Here is a 22,232-nt window from a genome sequence, read left to right as displayed (position 1 = left end):
TCCCTTCTTTACCCAATTTTCATTGCAAATACTTCACCAATGAGAAAATAATATTACAAAGTGATACATTATTGGTAAGAATTGAATGTTTTCTTCTTTTCTCCATTTCAATGGATAACACTGAATTGAGTGAATATTCCCAGGTAAAGGGATTCATCTTTTCCATTTTTTCGATTCTTCAATTGACAAAACTGATTGAACAGATGCAACAAGAAAAGCAAACTGTAATTTGATTGTTTGCTTATTTATCTTGTTTTTTCACCAACAATCACAATCCAAATGAACAAGATAATGATGAAGTTTTTTTTTCTGCGAAAAAAATCTCAAGACTTTCATTGTTTATTCAAGCCTTGAGCACATCTTGATTTGAGAAGTGAAAGATAATCAAATGAAAGCTAATCAATTGCAATTTCAAACTCCATTTTCAACTCGAACGTTCCATGAAATTTCAACTCATGCTATTATTTAGATTCTTGTTCAATCATTATTCTTATCGAATCAGTTTCCGCTTTTTTCTCATTCTTTTGCTTCTTCAACCATTGGGTCACTAAATACATATTCATATGCTCATGTTGACCAAATTAAGATGATAATTCAAGATAGCCTTTATTATATGCTATTATTGTTATCATTATTCACTATTATTGCTGGACAAAAAACTATCTTGTAGCTTAATATGGATTAATATACAGTTTCAGTTTGGTTCGACTTTCATTAGAATTGTTATTATCTTCATTGCTAGAGTCATGACTATCATGGTTTCCAGTGAAAATGATAATACTAATAAATGTATTTATTGTTTCATGAATGTTGGATGAATGATTTGATTAGCCTTTACTTTGGCCAGGAAGCAGCGTATAAATTTTGAACGAAAAGAAGAAGAAGAGAAAAGTGGAAAATTTCAATTTTCACCAGAATTGCAAGATTGTTGCAAAGTTTTTTTTCTTTTATTCATGTTCAACTTGGATTGGAACAAGAAATTACAATGAAATTGAAACAACCAAAAGTTGCGTGACTCTTTTTCCTGTCAACATTTACTGAATGATAAGTGAATTAATCTGATTGAAGAGGTCAACATTGTTTCACTCTTTTTTGTGTGTATGTTCACATGTTCATTAATGGAAATCGATAGTTCATGGTAAATATTGAAATGCACCTCTTGATGGTTAACCTCATGATATTTAATCATTTGGGAAATGAGCTTCTGTTTTTACTCGTTTTACGCTTCACAAGAGTATCAATCAAAAATTATGAAACATTTTGCTCTAAATATTGCCAATGAAAAAAAAGGATGAACATCAAGTTGATCAACGGCAAACATTTTCTTCATTTTCTTTGTCAACAATACTCAATCATGATGGAGACTTTAACTTGTCTGGATGCTTCTACGGTTCACCATTTATTTCACTCTCATTGGAAACAATTTAATTTCTCAGTAAAAGTTGAATCAAATGATGGACAAAAACAAACTGCAAGTTTGTGTAATAGATGCTTGGAAAGGGAAATATTATCGATAGGAAACAACACGGGAAAGTAAACTCAATGGGTCTAATGGTGCATGCAATTTACTTAACCATTAAAAATTAATGACTTTGGCAACTTCAATTGAACTTGTTTCATCCTTAATCTTTTTCAAGATTTACTCAAAATTTCCAAATTTCTGGTTTGCAGAATAAAAAAATCGAGTTCAAAAGTCGAAAACTCGAATGGCTAGCAAAACAAGTTCTTTCAAAAAAGCTTAAGAAAAGCAAAATCGCAATAAAAAATTTGTCACTTGCATCAAAAAATTGAAGGCAGAACTTCAAAGATCGCTGTATAATAACATGATAATGACTGATGCTGTACTTTACTCACGGCAAGCTCATAGCAAGTTTGAGACTCTAGAATCGAGTAATATTTCCCTTTCCCATTCCGTGTTCGTGATAATTGGAATGGAACAGAATTCAACAATCGATTTTCGAAAACTCAAATCTAAACTTCTAAAAGAACTATTCTGCGATTTCCAAATTTTTAGTTCTCAGAGCGTTATCGAAAGAGTATCAAAATGACGCATTTCACTGATCACAAATTAAGTCAATATTTCAACTAACTTAATCTTATTGGTTGAATTTATACAGGGAATGAGTTTAATGAGTGAACAATTTTCAATCTATTTGGGTGTGAATCTATGTATGAAAATTAGTTAATAATAGATTATTGTGTGAACATAAAAGTGGAGTAAAAAAGAGAGAAAATATTTTATTCATTTAGATGATAGTTCATGTTGAAAATGAAAGGGAGTTAACAGGAAAAGGGAAAGGAGACAAAAGAATACAATTAATGATAATAACAGTAATCGACAATTTCGTGCATTTCATTAAGAATGTTAATAGTTTTGACACTGATAATAACAAAAATGGTATTCATAAGAAGAGAAATAAAAGTCTAATCATGAAACTCGCACATTACAATGAAATGAGCAAAAAGATCAGAACATTTTATCAGCAGCAAAAAAATGTGTTTACTCTTCATTTGATTTCATCCAATTAAAAATTCGAACGAAGAAAAAACTCAACTCAATTCGTTGCTAATGAATGATAGTTTTTATTCAAACTTGCAGCAAGAAAAGATGTGAAGAGTTTTTTGATGAATTGAAATTGTAGAGAAAAAAATGATTGAAAAGTTCAAGTTGAAGAAAAAAGTTGGAATAATTAAAAAGAAAAGTTGAGTTCGTTAAGAAAATGGAAAAATTGAATAAAAACAAAATGTTAATCAGATTCCATGTAAAGATATAAATTCATAATTGTTTTGTCACTCAGAGAATCAACTTTTGCAAAAACAAAAAGAACTTTTTTTTCTTCGCTTTTCATGGTTATTACAATTTGCATTTTCAGGTCAAACACAGGCTGCTTCAGTTTATTAAATCAATTGTCAAGTGATGTAAAAAATGTCACAAAATTAAAGTTGATTACAAGTTTTCAAAGGCAAATGAGAGAAAGAAAATGAATAACTCGAATCAAATTACAAATGTGTTCGAGTCACGAAAATTAGCATGAAAATTGATAATAATAAATATTGTTCCATGTTGAATGTCCTAAAGGTAAACAGTTTCATGTTTTAACAGGTGAATAAGAACTTTTTTCTTCTTCTTTTTTGTCAACTTGCATTAATAATTTTCAGTTCATTTCAACTGATAGTGACTTATTATTTTTACAGGTTACAACAAGTAGAGATTCCCTTGACATTAAAGTTAATCAATTACATTTTGTTTCGTTTTTTGGTTGAATTTATCAAAGAAAGAAGTAAAATTTTTCCAACACTTGGAATCAGTTTATTAATTTCAACTTTGCAATTGAATTTTATTCAATTAAAGCTTGCTTTTCTTGCTGACAAATCAAGATTCAAAGTGAATAATTTTCAGCCTTTTTGCGCTTCTCTAAGCAAACAGAAGCTTCGTCTTGATGGGAAATCGTTTGTTTCTCTTCTCAACAAAACTCTCATCATTATCTTCATTGACATTATTTCTGCCTTTTTAAGCCTCTTAGGATTCATCACACCATTGGTAAAGATTTATTAAGATTTAAACTTTTCTCTCTTTTTTTCACCAATAAAATGACTCTATTTTTACCTTCATCTTATGGTTCTTATGTTGTGTGTTTGTTTCTCATTCTTTTATCATAATCATCATCTTCTTTCATTCTTGTTCATCTAATACCTTAGCCTAAATGAACAAGCCAACTAATTAGTTGCCACATCAATCCATGCACAGTTGATGAAGAGATGCGAATAAAATTAGCATAATTCAATAGTTGAATAGAGTTGCTTATTATAACTCATTATTATTATTCAAATTTCTCACAACTTTCAATACAAGTTTCATGCAACATGAAGATGCCAGTCTCGGGAAGTAGAGAGGAAAAGATCGTAAGAACCTTCACAATCAATAACAATGCAGATAACAGAAGCTTGATTGTGCATTATAAACATCTTCTCACTTCGATTCGCATTCAAATTAATATTCCCAGAGTTTCGAAGCAAATGCAGTTGAAAATCAGATTATTGATTGATCAGAAAAAGAAAACAAAAAAGTCAAAATTATGAGTTTTCTATCTAACAATTCTAGTCTTTTAACTATCACAGCAAATGAAAACCTACTCAAGGTTCTGACAAAATAGTCGAACTTCAATTCTCAAAAGCCTTGAAACTCGAATTTTTGGCTTCTAATAAACTTATATTCTGATAAGTCCTTTATAAAGAAATCGTGAGAATTTCGTAGCTTGTCAAAACTCCACATTTGCAAGTCAGTGAAAAGTCTATTCCATTTTTTTAATAATAATTTTGTCCACCGAATGAATGCAGAAACTTCGAAGGAAAAAGTTCTAATGATAATGAAGTTTTGAACTTGAAAGTTTCAGCTGACACTGGTTTTTGAAGGCGAAAAATTGTTGAATCGAAATGACTATTTGTATCAAAAGCGAAAAAAATATCAAAATGAATTTCTACCTTATTTAGGTTAATAATTCTCGACTTGCATTAGTCTTCATCAAAAGTGTTTGCATGAAAGTATTTTGGCTTCAGTTTGGCAAAATCAATATGGATTATTACCTGAGTCACATGGATTGTTTCACGAATAATGGTTTACTTTTTTGTCGTGCTTTACTCATTCCATTCTTATCAACTTTTCACTCATCTTCATCGCCTTTCCTGATCATATTATACCTTTATTTACACTTGCAATATCACTCGACTGTGATTCCATTGAATGAGACAAAATAAATTGACAAGTTCTCATGTGAATGTAAAAGATGTTCAGTTACAAAATTACACCTTTTCTGGTTATTCTGTTTACCTTTTCATTTTCACCTTATCATGTTAAACATGACGAATGGTACTTTTTTGCATTTCTCTTCATTCCATTTCATCCACACTTTTCACACTTAGTTTCATCCTCTTCTTACCTTTGTCCTTGTTTACCTTCATTGTTTATCAAAATGGACTGTTGAACGTTCAAGATGAACATGTTCAGGTAAGTCGATATATCATTGACTTTCATGTCAAAATGGTTATGCATGTAAACAGCAAAAAAGAGAGCAAAACAAGCATTTCATGTTCAATCATTTTAATGTCTCTTGTTTTGAAGAGAGACAAAAAAGTTTTCTCATGAAAACTTGGAAAAGCAATTTGGAGCTTTGTTAGCTTGCAGTGAAAATTATTAACTGTATAATACGAGAGAATTTTTTATCATCACCTCGGGAAACATTATGAATGTAATCATCAAAATCTTTATCTCAATCATCCAAATGAATTGAATGTTTCCAAATCACGATGCGCTTCTAATTCACTGAAACCCATTAAACGAGTGAAACAATTTGCTTTAGGGTCACCATTAAGTGCCAATAACTGTGAAATGATTTCATTTTAAAATTAAATTTCCATTCTCTAGAAGAAGAAAAAAACGGAAATTGAATTTACTTGAAAAACTTTCATGTTGAACAAACCAATTGAATTGACATTATTTTTGCGCCAATTTGATCAATAATGTGGTCAAAATGTAAATTGATTTCAAGTTTCCTTTCATTGCTTTTGCCAAATTGAAACAGATTTCAGCCAATCGAGAGAATTGATTCCATTTCAAGATGAGAATCTCGAAAGTTTTGGAGTTTTTACTCCCAGCAAATATCGATAAAAATGAAGAGATAAAAAAGTTGCAGAAACTGGTTCAACTTTTGAAACAAAAAGTTTGATTAAATTTTAAATGTAAATTAGTGTCATTAGGAGTGGTTAAAGGTTGTTCAAGTGTATCAATGTTGTGGGAAAGTCAACCAGTTGATTGATATTGTTTCATTAGACTGAATCTCTGTTAATTGTTTACAGAAACTGATTGAAGGTGAGGAAAAGTTGAACATTTTTAATGAGATCTGATTCTTGATCAATTACAAAAGTTGCATGAGATGCCAATTAATTAGATTAAAGAGGATAAAATTAACAAAATCTTTTCATCTAATAAAGAAAATAAATTGGCAATTTAAAAGGAGAAAAGGCAATAATCTTGGATAAATAAGGTAAAATTTGATCACCTGAAGAAGTTTCAAGACACGCAAAAAGACTGAGTTTCAGCGATTTTCCAGATTTCCATCATCTTCTCTTTTTTTCTCTCTTCTGTTTTGACTCTTTTATTTTGGCTTATAATTAGAGATGTAAGTTTACACAACAATGGTTAAAGAAAGATGACAATTAAATGAAACAACCTGAAAGCAAATTAACTTTGAATCTTGGTAAAAGAGATTTTACTTTTGCCCAAATGACACAATTTTTTTCTTCTCTCGAGTTTCAGGCTCTTTATGAGATGATGATGATGATTAAACATGAAAGTGTAACTTTATGGAAATGACGGTGAATATGCAATGGAAAAGATATAATTGACTATTCAAAATTTACGATTCAAAAGATGCAAGGATAATGATTAAGACCAAGAAAAACATGAAAATGAATAGTAATGTGATAATTATACATTGATTTCGAGTTTCATCATTTCTCCTTTCATCAACCAAAGCAAAGACTCGAGACTTTGTCACCATTTCAAATGAGATATTCAAATTGATGGTTAAATTGAACTTTAAAGTTGCAATTTTTGACTCCATTTTTCACAGTGAAAACTGTCACTTGGAAATTTAGCAAAAAAATACTTTTTTTCCGTACAAATTATACTTTTTGCTTCAACGTTGGAATGCTTTGCAGGGTCAATGAAATAAGAAAAAAATCGACTTTTTCGAGATTTTCCAATATTCCATTGAAAGGAAAACATTGAAGACATTCATCATTAATTGTATTTAAATTGACCGCTAACTGTTTAGGGTAATGTGTAGCAACCCGGTTGCTACTTTGCTTTTTTATGTAACTTCACAATCTCACATTTCCTTTGTAGATAATGATTAGAAGATCCTAATTCAAAGAGTGTACTCTTTGTCCTAATTGTGCTTTTTGATCAAGTTGAAACAATTAGTAAATTACCAGTTTCTGACATTTAAAATGTTCTCTTAATTTCTGTGATTCTCTAAATCAATTGTGTCAAAGCGTGGCTTCAGTCGTGTCGATACTCAGTATACTTCTTGTGTTGGAAAAACTCGGTGTTTCTATTTGATTTAGTGTTTAATCATCGCTCAAAGAAGGCCATTTTCTAAGGACAGTCAACGGTAATTGGTGTTCCTGTTGTTGATGAGATCGATCACTTACTCAACCGTCGAGTGAAAAGACCATTCGCTGGACTAAGATGTGAGGAATGCAAGGTAAATTGAAAAGCGTTTTGAGCCAATACAACAGATTTGATATCAATTTTCATGTTAGACATTTTTCCTTTTCTTTGAATCGATTATTTTCTGTTTATTCATGAATATCATGCAACATTTTTGTTTGGTTAATTGGTGCAGAGACATTTAACCAGAATGAAAAGCCGAAAATGATAGTTACATGAGATAAACAAAGAAAATTGTTGGATCTTGTCACATAATAGAAAATAATGAAAGAGAAAAATGCTTGGAACAAGTTATTGGGAGAAATTATTTTCTCCTCTTTTTTTGTCTTTTCAGCTTTCCTTTTATTCCTTTCTTGGTTTTCTTGGTTATTGAATGAAATTTGATTCATGAAACTTGCAAACTCAGTGCGATCAAATTTCAGATTCATTGAATAAAAGGAAAAAGCACTTGAAGCACATTATTATTATTGATCGGAAGAAACAGAAACGGATGTATCTAGCAAACTATCAAGATGAGCATTTGATATTCAAAGTGAAAAGGGAAAAAAGTAAAACAACATCAACATGGAAGATTAAAATTTCATCTTCTCCTTTGTCAACCTTTCTTTCCTCATCATCACCATCATCATGGTGATCATCCTTGAAAAGAGTGAAACAAAAATGAGCAATAAATTTGGTTAAATGAGGTAAACTTGGAAAACATTAACATGGATAAAATGAAGGAAAGGATAAAAAAAGAGAGAGCGAGACAAAAGTTCATCATTTGATGGGTTAAAGTAATGTTATTAAATTGTATTTATGTCGACCTCGTATTTGAAACCATTAAACACCAACATTGATATCATTAGATTGGTAATAATAGATTTCAAATGATCTCGACTATTATCAGGAAAAGATGCGAAAGAAAAACATTTCAATGAAACTTCATTTTTTGTGTTCGCTTTTTTTGTTGGTAAAAAAGCTTTTCATGAGTTTACATGAGTTCAATTCATTTTCCAATTAGATGCCAATTAACAATTAAATTGGAGCAATTGAAAAGTGGAAAATATTGAAACATTTACTCTTGAAAATGCAAAACTGAAAATGTTTTCGTGAGTTGATTCAACACTTGAGAGGAAAAGGGTGAAAGTTGATTGGCCAGATTCTTGTTATCAGAATTTCATTGTTCTTTTCTTCGTTTTCCCTGTTTATCATCATTGTAATCATTGCAAGAGTTTTTTGTCTTTGTAAGTGATTCTCAATGTCTTTTAAGCAGATAATTCTGGTTCAAGAATGGAAACCAGAAGATGATCATGGAGACAGTTTTTCAAGATCTAATAATAATAATGACAGTCTAACTGGGAAAGGTCAATTGATGAAAAGAGTTTGTTGAACTTTATTGTTTATATTGTTATCCATTATTGCATTGTAATAAAATGATGGAAGATGAATTCGCATAACTTTTATTTCGATTTTTATGATTTGCCTTTTTTCGTCAATCAAAAATTCGCAATAAAACTTGGAATCGAACCAATTATCAGTTTGATCGAGCAATTAAATTACCGATTGATGTCTATTGATGGATCATTTACAAGAAAAGAATCTTTATGATTAATCAATTATTTCATCTACTTTTGTCATTGATCATGTTTTATCGAGAAATTTCAATGTCTGGGAGTGCAAGCTGGGAGTGAAATTCATGGTTTCTCCTTTTAATCGATGAAATGCTGAGGAAGTTAAAAGTTTTTTTTCTTCATGTTATTTGAAAGTTTTCATTCAATCATTTGCTAATTTAGAGGAAAAAAGTTGCATTTTAAAGTTGAACTTTTTTCTTCACTTTTCCAACTTAACGAATGAGTTTTGATAATAGAAATGATAATTGTTGAACAGGGAATGAGCTTGTTTGAAAAAAGTGTCATTTTCATGGCAACAGGGAAAAAAGTTTTGACTCTTTTGAGGAGCAGCTCAAACAAAAGAGATAACTTGATGCGGAAATTAATATCATTTAGTTCCAGCAACTTTTCAGCTTACCATTTGAGTCACTTTTTCATTTCTTCAAGTTTACATTTTTTCTCATCATGTTGGGAATAATGCTGATGAAAATAACTCTTTTTCATGGTAAAGATTACGAGTTCAATTTTTATCACAAACTGACAGGCAAAGTTTCCATTTTTCATTTAAATCATTTTTTGTTTTCTCATTTCCGTTGCCAGGTTTATTCAGAATTAGTCAATAGAGTTTCGGGTGAAAAAATGATGGACCATCATGGAGCTCAAAGAATAATTAAATTCTCAATTTGATTAAATTCAACATTCTCTTCTACTCCAAGACAAATGCTCGATCAATAAGTAAATGAAAAAATCTGAGTTCACCGAAAATTCAAAAAGAAAAAGTTGAAAAAACGAAAAATTCGATAAAAGATTTTACAGATTTTCGAGATTTTAATCTCTTCTTCACTGAGAACTTCAAAACTGCTATCTTCAAACAAAAATCTTGATTTCATTTTCTATTAAGTTCGAAAATCATCTTCATGACAGAGCTGAGGTTCAAGCGTAAAATCGTACCTGAGGTCGAGCTGGGAAGTTCATGATTAGACAATTGAGTTGATCTTTTGAGTATCGGATTGGCTGAGTTTGATTTGGAATAGTTGAATGAGAATGAGTTACTTTGTTTTCAATGATAAAGTTCAAGTTTGAGGTCAGATTTGAAGAAAGGAAAACAAGTCGAGGCAAATGTGGAAACTCAGCATAACAGGACGTTCAGCGTGATTGATTACGGAAGAAAGGGAAAAGAGAAATGCATTTGACTTTGAATCATCACATTTTGCTTTGTTTGATTTCACTTGTTTAACCCTTTTGTTTGTTATTCATTGGGTGAATAAAAATCAATACTTTCCGTTTCAATCATGTTTACCCTTCTTCTTTTCACTCTTGCTGGTAACCATGATTAACATTTTGATCTATTTTTTCGTTTTCTTTCAACATTTTTGTTCTTTCACTTTCTTCTTCTTGAAAATGATGAACAAATGAAAGGAAAATTGAGGTGAAAATGAAGTGTTAATCTCATGTAATATTTTTCTTCAACTTGTTGGTTCTTCGTAAAATGATGTAAAGGAAAAGGTGATTTTTACATGAAAGATTATTTTAGTCATTTTCATGATGTAAATTGAAAATTGGAATTTCATTTCAAATATAATGAGACACGGTGGAAAAGTTCAGTCAACTATTGTATTTTATTGCAACTTTAATGGAAACCAACAGAAAGTATTCAATTGAACTTCTCTTCAAGCAACAGAATTTTTCCCTTTCTTTTCCTTCTTTTTCTTTTTGTCATTACTTTCACTTTTGACGACCAACTGAGAAGAATGAATGAAATTCAACTTGAACAAGAACAACAATCAGATGATGAAGGAATAACGGGTGAATAAGTTATTGAGAAAGATTGAGTTGAGTGAGCAAAGAGAAGGAATAAAATTAGATTTTAGATTATGGATGAATGAAAAACCATGAACATCACAGAGAAAAAAGGAAATTCTTTTTCCCGGGTCTTCTTTTTACATGAAAATATCACAAAATGTTTCATCGTTTGTATCATTCAATTTACAAATTTCAATCTTTTCCACGACCTTTCAAGTTCCCGCAATTGCAGAACAATTTCAAGGTCAATTCCAGAATCGATTAAAAGTTGTTCAACTTTTCAAGAAATGACATTTGTTCATGAAGCGAAAATCAAAGTTTCAATTGAATCAAATTTCGAAGGAACTTCTCTGCTTTTTGGAAAAGACTTTTTCTTGCAATTTGAGAATCGCATTTTCATTATAAAGCTAATTTAGTTGATGCTTTATTTGATACATTAATCTAGTGAACATGATTGTGGCCATCGAAGCGGATGTGATGGTCAAGGTAAAGGTGACTCGAGGGACTCTTGTTTAACATTACAATTTATGTTCACTCAGTTTAATATAAAATATCAAAACGTGCTCAATCTGTGTTCAACTTGAAAATGTGTGATTTATCAACGCTTTTACCTTCCATTATTTTTCCAATTATTAATTTAAAAGTTGAATCTTTTTCATTTTTTCATCTTTTTTGGTTCAAATTTTTTCCTTTCAATTACTTGTTTTCATGATTCACCTAAAATGGTTCAATTCTTGAAAAGTGTTTCATTAAAAATTAAGATTATCAGTTGTGTGAATGTTTTATTGATTAGCTGGAAAACATTTGATTTGTATTTCATTGTGAATCTTTTTTATTGAGATTTCAATGGTTTTAAATGCTAAGTGAAATTCAATGTAAAATGAAAAAATGTAAACATGAACTAATCGAAAAATAGTTAAAGACGAATTGAATGGTTTCCAGGAAACGGCTTTTGTAATGCAACATTTAAAGAAATGAAATGTTAAAGGGTTAAAAGAAATTCGAATCACTTTATTTTTACAAAAATCATGGAAATAATGACAAACTTTGAATGAAAAATGTTAGCAAAATGTGATCAAATGCCATGATGAGCTGCAGTGAAAATCTGAATGAAATGCATTTTCTCTCCAACACATCCAACTCAAAGAAGTTTCAGATAAACTCAAGGCTTGAAGTGTATGGAACAGATAATGAACTTGAATTAGATTCGTATTAATATGCAAAGAGTGACAGTTTCAATTGATATAAAGACAGATTGATCAGTGAAACTTAACCATGAAAACAATAACGATCAACAAATGCGATAACAGTTATTGTTGGCATTATTACTGTACAAGTACACCATGAACAAGAGTAATAATACTAATGATAATAATGTAACAATAAATAAAGTGAGAAAAGTTCAGTGGAAAAAGGTATTATTCTGTGTGCAAAAAGAGTAATGAGCTTATGATGAGAAGTTGAAACAGAAAATAATCCAAAAAAAAGTTTAATCTTGTTGGTGAGTTGACACTTAATTGGCAAATAAATCAAAACAAAAAGTGAACAATTGTGAAATGGTGAGTAAATGAAGAAAAAATCGGAATCTCAACCAGAACATGAAACAATAATTACTCAAATGGCAGATAAATTTGATGCTTTTTACAGTTTCCTACAAAGTCTCATGTAAAAGTGCGCCAACATGGAAACATTATCATGTAAATGATGTTACAATTTTACCATTGAATTTATGGTTGAGTTAATCAGTTGAGTTGAAAATTGTTTTAAAAGCGCAAAAGAGAATAAAGTTCTTTTCGAATTTCATTTTTTGTTCTATCATTTTTCATAAACACTTATTGATCAACTTTTCAATTGAAATTTGAACAGATTATTCCAAGATAATCACTCAGAATTTGATGGAAAATGATAAAACAAAAGTTGAATTTAATCATTTTTCATAGTAAAAACTCTATCATCGGGTTATTCAACGGAATCGAGCGCGTTTCAAATCTCGAATTTTCAGCTCTTGAGATGTGAATCGTTTGTGAATCGCAAATGTTGATAAATTCATTATTAAAAGGGAAAAGTCAATATTGTTGGTGAAAGGTTTGGATAAGTTTAAAGTTTTCACTCTGAGCTTTGCAACAAAATTTGCTCATCAATGAATAATAAAATGCAAAATTACCATTAAATCAATCGATAAAAAAGTGTTCATTATCGTTGGGAAAAGAGATGAGATTGAGATGAAAAAGAATTCACGATTTCTCTTGGAACATTTTTCGTCTCAATTTTTAATGCTGAATGTTTGGGTTTCAAGTGAGGTGATAATGAGTGTTGTGGCCATTAACTTGGATAGTCTGAGAGTTTAAGTTGATCACGAATATTCAAGGTGAATATTTGATTCTTTGCTTACGAATATTTCTCATGTAACATTTAATGGGTTCGAGTTAGTTCAAGTGTGCAATAATGTTGAGAGGAAAGAAATCATTACCAGGGAAGAAGTTGCCAGAATGCGAAAGTGTTTCAAGAGAGATTTAAAATTTTCACGAAACAATTCGAGCATCAAAACAAAATAGTCATGAGTTTAAGGTGGAGAAAAAAAGTGGCAGAATTTTGAGGGTGGAAAAGAGAAAAAATGAAAAATTGTTCGAAAACACTGAACACTGAGAACTATTGGAGACGAGAAATCCAAGTATCTCTGGGTTGAGTGAATTTTGGCCAATAAACTTGTATCAAGGTTGAGAGGGAAAAGGTGGATAAAGAGGAGGAAAAATGATGAGAAGATGATGAAGATGGCATGAGATGAAAGATTATGATAAAGTGAAATTGGAAGCTTTATTTTTGTCGATTATCGATAAACTGTATTTAGGGATTGATCGAGTTTTCCAGTTTTACCTTTTCTTGACTTGTTTTGGAGAAAACCTTTTCTCTCTCAAAGTCATGATTAAAATGAAAGATTCATGCATTTTATTAATATATTTGGAAAGAGTTAAAATCTTAACCGTAAATACCTTTGGGATGGATTGGCAATCTATTTGTGTCTGAATAAGGAAACGTTATTAACGGTGAAAATAATGATAAACAATTTTTCATCATTTTTTTCTTGTTCTGTTGGTGATTAAATGATGATGCGACTAATGGTGAAGTTGACATTAGATAATAATTTGAAGATTAATTGGTAAACCCTAATGAGTTTCATTCAAGATTGACTTTTGTCTCTTTTTGTCTTGTCGATAACTTTTCAATCTCTTTTTTTTTGTCCTGCTTACAATTTTCATGATAATAAAGCAATTTCAACTAATGATGCCAGATTCACAACTTTTCAACTTTTCCTGTTTTAGAAAAGCTTGTTTCAAGATTCTTTGGCTTCTCTTTTGCTGCCATCTTAACCCATCATCTGTCAGATAATTAAGGTTCACTCCTTGTGCTGCTCTTCACAAGTCAATGTCTCTTTGCTATTCAATGAGCAACTCCAAGACAACCAAGTTTATAAAAAGTCGGGCAACATTGATTAAACAAAAGTCAAGCAAATAAACATTAGTATTAGTTGAGTTTTCATTCATCAATGAAAAGTCTATTTAATCGTCAGCATCTCTGGAGGATGCTGGGAACTCTCTTGTTTTTTCTTCTTCTTCTTATTCTTCTGTTCCAATTCAGTTGAAAACTCTTTACTTTATACCCATCCCAGAGTTGAATGATGAAACTAATAAGAAAAGGAGGAAAAGGCAGATGAATGAAAAGAGGGAAAGAAAAGAAAGGTTAAAGAACAAAAAATCTGTCCCAAAGTAAATGACTATTTAATAGAAATGTGGAATCACCATTATATCCGAATCGAAAAAGTTTCCTAAATCACTCTAATTCTGAGCTTTTCTACTGAATTTATGAAACCAGGCAAAGGCAAAGAATCAAATAGAAGGAGAAGAAAAAACATAAGACACTCTAATAGACTTCTAATGCTAAGTTGATGAAGTATTTTTTTGTTGTCCATCAGAGTCCATTAGTTAGTGAAGATGAAAATAAAAGGTGAACTAAGCATTTGAGTGAATATCAGAATTGAAAAATGATGACTCAAGTTGAGCAATGGCAAGAAACAAATAGAAAATTTTCAGAAGAAAATGCGTTTCGTGATTCGCATCAAATGCGGATCAATTACGAGGATAATCGTTGCGACCAATTTCATCAAGTCTTTCACTCATTTGCATTCAAATTAGACATTGATGAGAAAATCCGAACATGAATATGAAAAGTAAATAAATGAGTTTAAAGTTTGATTGTTACGGCTCATAGTAATTAAATACTCTGTCAAACTGTAACGAACAGAATGCATTCATTTCACCGAGATTTTGGTAAAAATTTCACCGAAAATCTAAAGTTGTGTAGATTTTATCTTTCATACTTCAAGTCATGAAGATTTCACCTGTGAAAAAAATTCTTGGTAAAAGCAAAAAGTTTTTAATGCAGAATTTCAAATGAATAAATTTTTAGGATTGTCAGCAAAGAATTCGAAGTTGGTCTTGCAATCGTGTTTCTTGCTGTTAGCTTGATGCTTGGAACAAAATCCATGTTGGAATCGTCCAAGTGTCTAGAAATGTCTGGAAACTGTGCGGAGTGTGACCATGCAATTGACCAATAAATATTTAGTTGAATGCAGTTAATAAGGAATGAAAAGGGAACAAATTGTTCCATTGGAAAAGTTGATCATTTTGATGCGTTCATTTTATTCAATCATGCAATTCATAATTTGCTTGATTCATTTGAAATACAAAGGATAAAAGATTCAAACAGTCGAATTACTTTTAGCTTTACTAATTATGATGAATGCGTCTATCATCAATAGCGGTAATAATTATTAATAGCAACTGTTGTTGTACTTTCAACATTTCTCTTTGGACAATTAACAATCGAATGAGTTACATGATAAATGATTTTCCCTCATTTAGTCTTTTCTCTCTTTCTTTTCTCACCATCTTCCTTCACGAGTAATAACATTTTTACTCATTGAATGTAGACCAATAAAAAATAGCAAGGATTAGCTCATGATAATTTTGGCCCATTTTTCGCCTTCTTATATCAACAACATTTATCACTAATCGTAATGATAACAATCAATGATTTGGAAAAATGTATCAACTATCTTGTTGACTGATATGGAAGTGAATCAAAACAATTATCAACAAGATAATGTCAATACAATCAATTAACAATCTCAATTGTTGTTGCCTTTATTTGGCCTTAAATCTCTTGTTATCGATGTTTTGTTTGGTGTTACAAAAAAGTCCTAGAAATGGGCTAAAAAAGAAGCAAGAAGAAGAAGAAAAAAAAACGAAACAAAAAAAGTCATTTTTACCTTGTAACATCATTAAATGAAACAATCAAATCAATCCAATTGAAAAGCTCATTAATATTGCTTAACAATTAAAGAGGTAATCAGTTATCTGGAAACGATAATCAGCTTCAAGTTACCATAATAAAACAAATAAAAGTCAATTCACAAGTAATGAGAATAGTTTAACAACTTGAAGAGGCAGAAAAGGCAGAAAAAAGTTTCATTTCTATTATCTTGTTGAGATTTTTTTTTTCTCCTGCTGCTTTCAAGTTTCCACCTTGGTTCCAAAGGGTTTAAATGAGTTTATTAGACATGTTTACTAATCAAAGGGAAAGATTGCAATCAATTGAGAACGTAATCCAAGTGAAAGACAAAAGTAAATTTTTCGTCATCAAAATGAAAATAAATCTCAATTGATTGTGCTCGATTAAGGTAACGAAAGGGTTTAAGGGTGAGAAAATGGAGATTAGAATGAAAAGCATGAAACAAGATTGGATAAGTTTTTGCGAGTAAAAAAAATGTTCGTTTCATGGTAAATTAATTATCTCGCTTAGTCCAACTATTAGACTAATTTCTTGAATCCCAGTCTTTATTCATTCCCTTGAGCTTCATTTCTGAAAATATCAAAACTCTTGTTTGTTCAGATGCTTTAATCCTTTGCAACAACTAAACACGCTCATCTGGGAATCCTGTCAACAAACTGGAAATCAATCGTAAAATGTCAACTTTTGATAACAAATTTGATAACAAAATGAAAACTCATGAACTTAAGAAGCTATTCAATAGCTGAATATTTCCAATGACAGAACTTTTACAATGGATTTCATTGTGATTTCGAGAAATCTTTTTTTCAGTTCAAGTTCGCTTGAGCAAATCTCTTGCAGCAAATAACCATAATGACAAATTAATATTAAGCTACTTTAGGTCTCAGTCTTGACCAGTTTAAGTGCGATTTGGTCAGATTAAAGCCAAAGTAGCTTAATATTAATTTACCTTTGAATGTTGCCGTAAAGAGATTTGTTCGAAATCTAAACCTTTGAAGCACTTTGAGTGTTTTGGAAAAGCGATTTTTTCAAGATTTTCAAAGATCACAATTTTATTTGAATCAATAAGCGTTAACATTGGCTTTGGTTAAATGTGTAAAGTTTGCAGGTTCATTGATTAATCGGCTTACAAGGAGTTTGGCGGAATTTTGAATGCAAATAAATCAACCTTATTGTCTTTAATTTTTTACTAATTAGTGTGAAAAAGGCAAAGGATTACAGATAACTATCGAGTATTGTTATCATTGTGTTGACACACAAAAGGTATATCATTATAATGAGAATAAAGTTTTTAATAAGAGAACGAGTAAAGGGAAAAAAGGTAAATTCCAGACACAAAACATTCCATGTTTTGTTTTTTATTTAATCTGCAAAAGGCTCAGTTAACAGTATTAAACCTTGCAAGGAAAAGAAGTGAAAAATTTTGTAATATTTTTGATGAATTATGGTTTATCGTCATCAAACAACTTTATAACTTAACATGATTCATGTTATTTATTATCATCGCGAAAATGTGTATTAACAGAAAAGTGAACAAGGCTGAAAAAGAAAAGCATTTTATTCTTTATTCCAAGAAAAATGACGATAAATTTAATAATTTTTCAACTGCTAATTTGGCCTATTGAATGGCAAAATTGTCACCTTAGTTCACAAAAGAAAATGAAAATTGATAATTCCTGGTAAAATAATTGTTGGAATAATGATGGAATGATAATTGAATGAAATATGACAAAATGATAAAAGGTGGAAATTAATTGCCAAAAGATGAAATTAAAGATTCAAACGATAATGCGAATCGAAACTCAAATGAATAAGACGAAAAGCAAAAAACGAAAATCTGATAAACTCAAATATAGAACTTGAAAATGTTTTCAGATTCAATCGAAGATTTGATTCAAACTCGATGAGAATTTTCTTTGATTAGAAAAGTTGAAATCACGATTATTCAAGAGATTGAAATGGATTTCAATGAACTAAATCGGTTCAAAAGTCGTGAAACAATCAGTGATGAAAGTGAATCCAACTGAAACTTTTCGTTGATTTAATTTTGTGTTCAAATTTACTGTTGTTTATGAAATGACAAGTGAATAGTTTTTAGCTTCCAGAAGCGGGTCAAGAAGTGTTTAACATTTTCTCAAGTTTATCTTTACAAATTGAAATTTTGCTCTTTACTGGTTCAAGATTCATTGGCAAGTGAATGGAGATGCTTTGAGAATAGACAGAAGTGATGACAAGTTTTGCGAAACATGAGATGAAACGTACAACCAGATTAACTGTTGTTTCCAATTTTGGTTCATCTGTTAAACATCTTTTAGTGAATCTTTATTTCAATTTACAGTTTTTTTCTCTCTTCATTTTACTTTCTATCTTTAACTTTAACTTGAAAAGTTGTCATTGAACAAAATTCATTGGTAAAGTGCATGTAACAAACAGATTTAGAATGAGAAAGTGCGATAAAAAATTTATAATGAAAATTGAAAAGAAACACAAAATCTAAAGGAACCACACAGATGATGATGAAGACGAGGAAAAGGGATAAATAAATGAATCATTAAATACAAAAGTTGCTCTCTAATGAATTTTAAAGTACAAATATTCACATGCTAATGGTAGTAATGAAGGAAATAATTCAAAGTGAGATTGATAGTAATGATATAAGCCGAGATAACAAAAAAACATTCAATGTTGAGACTTTTTCTGTTCAATTTTAGCAAAGAACTAACATGGAAAATGTTCATTTTCAGAGTTTCTTTTTTTCTCTCTCTACCAAAAAAGCTCTCCTCAAACATATTCATCATCATTTACTGAAGAGGAACAAACCAGGGTAAATGAAAAGTCATCAATGGAGAGAAGAAGAAAAAAATTGCAAAGAAATTAAATTAATATCAAATAGAAATGAAATTTTTAGCTAAAAATTTGCAGAATGGTAAAGGGTGAGTGAAGATGGTAAAAGGATGAAGAAAATTTTCATGATCAAAATGTTGAATTCTGTCAGCTTTTGCTGGGTTCGAGTAGACAAATTGACAGAAGCAAGTGTAACTCGTTAACCAGAGGCATAATATTAAGATGAGAGGCTGGGAGTGAGGAAAAGAGATATTATTGGAAAATCGATGGAAAAATAATATTCACAGGGAATGACATATATTTAGGTTGTGAATGTTGTCGTGTAATTGAAATATTGAGAGAGAGAGTTATTTATATAGAAAGAGGAAAGTGAATTGTTCAAGAGTTGAAGATGCTTTTGATGTTGTGATGATGAAGATGGTGAAGATGATAATGATTATGATGATGGAAAAGGGGAATAAATAAAGTTGACGAAAAGGGTGAAAATTGAATTTGGTACAGACTCTATTGAAGGTTTCCTCTGATAATGTTATTGCTTCGCCTGGTAATGATTCACACCTTGAAGGCAATTGTGAATTAGTAATTTGACTGGAAAAACTTGAAGAAAGCAAGATTGATTGGTTTCGGAAAAGGTCAGATTATTGGATTCTCTCCTTGGGTCATCCATTTAACCTGTTTTCTTCTTCTTCTTCTTCTTCTTTGCTTTCCTTTGCCTCTGTGTTATTGTTATACTTTTTGTGTCATCTCAACGAAGTGAATGATCATGATGCATGATTAGAATGAGCATGTTGAAGAGAAAAAGGAAAAACTGTAATTCCAATAGTTTTCATTATCGGCAAAACTGTTGGTTGGGAACAATTCATTTTCAGAGGTTCACTTTCAATCTAATCACCTTGATTCGTTCAACTACTCCGCCTCATGTTTTTCATTATAATTTAACCTCTCAAGTTTTATTTGGCTTTTCGTTTCATTCAGTTCAAGACTTTTTCCTCTGTCAAGAGTAGAGATGCCAGTGAAAGGCTTGAGGTTAAGCAAGTAAAATGTTATTGGATAAGCAAAGATCACTTTCAAGGAAATCATGTTTAACCTGAGTCTTGGAGTTTTTGCAATGAGTCAAGAAATAAATGAATTTCATAATTGAAGTCATTTACTTTTACACGAGTTTACAGTTTAATAGTAAAAATCAAAGTTATTAACTTGGGGTCGAATCATGAGAGTTTGACAATTTTATGAAATTAAAACTGACATCGACTTGGAAGTTGGTCAGCAAGATTCATGAGAAAAGCATGAAAAAATAATGGACAAAAGCGAATCTGGTAAAGTGGTTTGTAAAGAAAAGTGAACATTAGATCTAAAATTATTGAGCCAATTTTTAGATTGAAACTTTTTCATTTCTCGCATTTTCACATTTCTCTTCTATGATGATAGATATTAGACGAGATAAAATTACAATGTAATGGTCATAATCATAGATGATGAAAGTATCATTGTTTTTTAACGGTTATTGGATGCGTGTGTTGGAAAGGAAACTCAGATTGTCTAGAAAAATGGGAAACATTGCTGAGAATCAGGTTACTTGAATGTGTGGTGAAACTTTCAAAATTAAAATAAAATGAAAAAGACAGTTATGCGAGTTTAGTATCAGTAATTAATTAATAGATAAAAAATCAATTCTTATGCATAAAGGTAACCATAAACTTGAAAAATTGTAATTTGATATTAATAGTTATGCAGCTATAAAAATGAATAAACCTTTTGACGTAAGCAAAAAGGTTTTGAGCGTTTCTGTTCATTCATAAATAAACATTGGTTCATTTTGCATTATTTATTAATACCTAAACTCAAGATAGCTTCATTGGGTAATAAGTTGGTAAAAATGACTAAAGGTTATCTTATCCCAAACCATCTTGACTCACAGTTGAATCGTGATTATTGGCTCATTTTGCACTATTATTGTGACAAGAGAGTGATAAAAATTGAAAAGGTCGTTTTGTGAAGTCAAATGTTGATTCAAATTAACATTTAATTGAAGACATGAAAAGTTGAATCATGCTCATCGGGTTAATTTACCTCAATGTCAAAGAAGATGATTTAACCAGATTTGATTAGTCACTTAGTTCAACTAACAACTGCAACTGTTTGACTCAAAGTTTACTCACGATTAGCAGTTTTGCATTATAATTGTGACAAGAAATGATCAAAGTTTGATTGAACATTCAGTAGCTGAATAAGCTAACATAACGGAACCTAGCCTAAAATTTATTATTCAATCTATTGGAAAGAACGGATAAGTTTAATTAAGTTGAAATAAATTATTACTGATCCGTTCGGTAGCAATTTTATTGTTTTTCCGACGATATATTCAATGAGCATCATGGATATTGGCCATATTTAGTCAAAAGTTGATTAATGATAACAAGTGGAAATGATATTTTTGTTTAAATTCATTTACTTTGGGTGCAAAATAGATGAGACTCGAGTAAAGGTGAAAGTAATGAAAAGAGCAAGAGCATTTTTGGCAGCTTCTTGAATCAAGTTGCTGACAATTTATCAAGTGAATGTTTGTTTCAATATGAAATGCTAGAGACACGGAGACATATACACATATTCATGTCATCTTACATGAGTAACAGTAGAGAAACCGCCTTCCACTCTTCATCATAAACCCTCATCATCATTATTATCATCATTATCACCATTATCCTCATCATCTTTGCCTTCATCTTGTCCACCATTTTTATCCATTGAGACATCAAAACCGATATATCAACATCATGTTAAGTTGCTCAGTCTTTTTTGTTTCACTTTCCTCAACATGCTTATTACAGCTCACGTTAAACCTGCTTTCATCCGTCATCTTCATCTTGAGATTTTTTGTTCTTCTTTCTCATCCATCCACTTGTATTTATACATAACATATTTCATGGGCCATCAAAATGAAGACATAATATTGTGACAACACCAGCAAATGAAAATATTTTTACTTTTAGTGTAAAAGTTGAGAAACTAAAGAGAGGAAAAGAGTCGAACCAATGAGAAACTATTTATCTCACAAATAGTTCAATCAAAATCTTTGCTTCAGGCTCTTTTCAGGCTTTATTATTGATATCATCAGGATGAGAAAGTCGATTAAAGTTCATGTTGTTCCTTCCTATTTTCATGGTTAAGAGGTAAGAAAACTAAAACTGCCAATTAAAATGATGCTTATTTGGTGATTAGATTTCAAAGTTAAAGATAATCCTTCTTTCAATGACAGTGATAAATTGATAACATAAGTATATCATGATAAAGTTCATGTTGAACGTTTCAAAGGTAATGACAATTTTCATGTTGTTGACATTCATTAAGCAATTTAAATCAATTCACTTTAATCAATTAAATAAGTAAATTTTAAATGTAACAACAATTTTATG

At 30.5% G+C, this 22,232-nt stretch overlaps 1 protein-coding gene and 1 long non-coding RNA gene across 3 annotated transcripts in view; one reads left to right on the top strand and one right to left on the bottom strand.

Moving 5' to 3' along the window:
• LOC107366921 (uncharacterized) overlaps window positions 1-22,232 on the bottom strand; it is a 62,678-nt gene that overhangs the window by 34,943 nt on the left and 5,503 nt on the right. The window lies entirely within an intron of this gene.
• Window positions 6,898-8,075, top strand: LOC112539388 (uncharacterized). Its single transcript, XR_003083219.2, has 2 exons — window positions 6,898-7,265; window positions 7,566-8,075. It is a non-coding gene; the product is annotated as an uncharacterized LOC112539388 (long non-coding RNA).

Source organism: Tetranychus urticae, chromosome 3 (assembly GCF_039701765.1).
Source record: "Tetranychus urticae isolate SD_2017Ah chromosome 3, NJAU_TeUrti_SD_1.0, whole genome shotgun sequence".
Classification (NCBI taxonomy): Eukaryota; Metazoa; Arthropoda; class Arachnida; order Trombidiformes; family Tetranychidae; genus Tetranychus; species Tetranychus urticae.
This window is presented reverse-complemented; position numbering and strand designations above follow the sequence as displayed.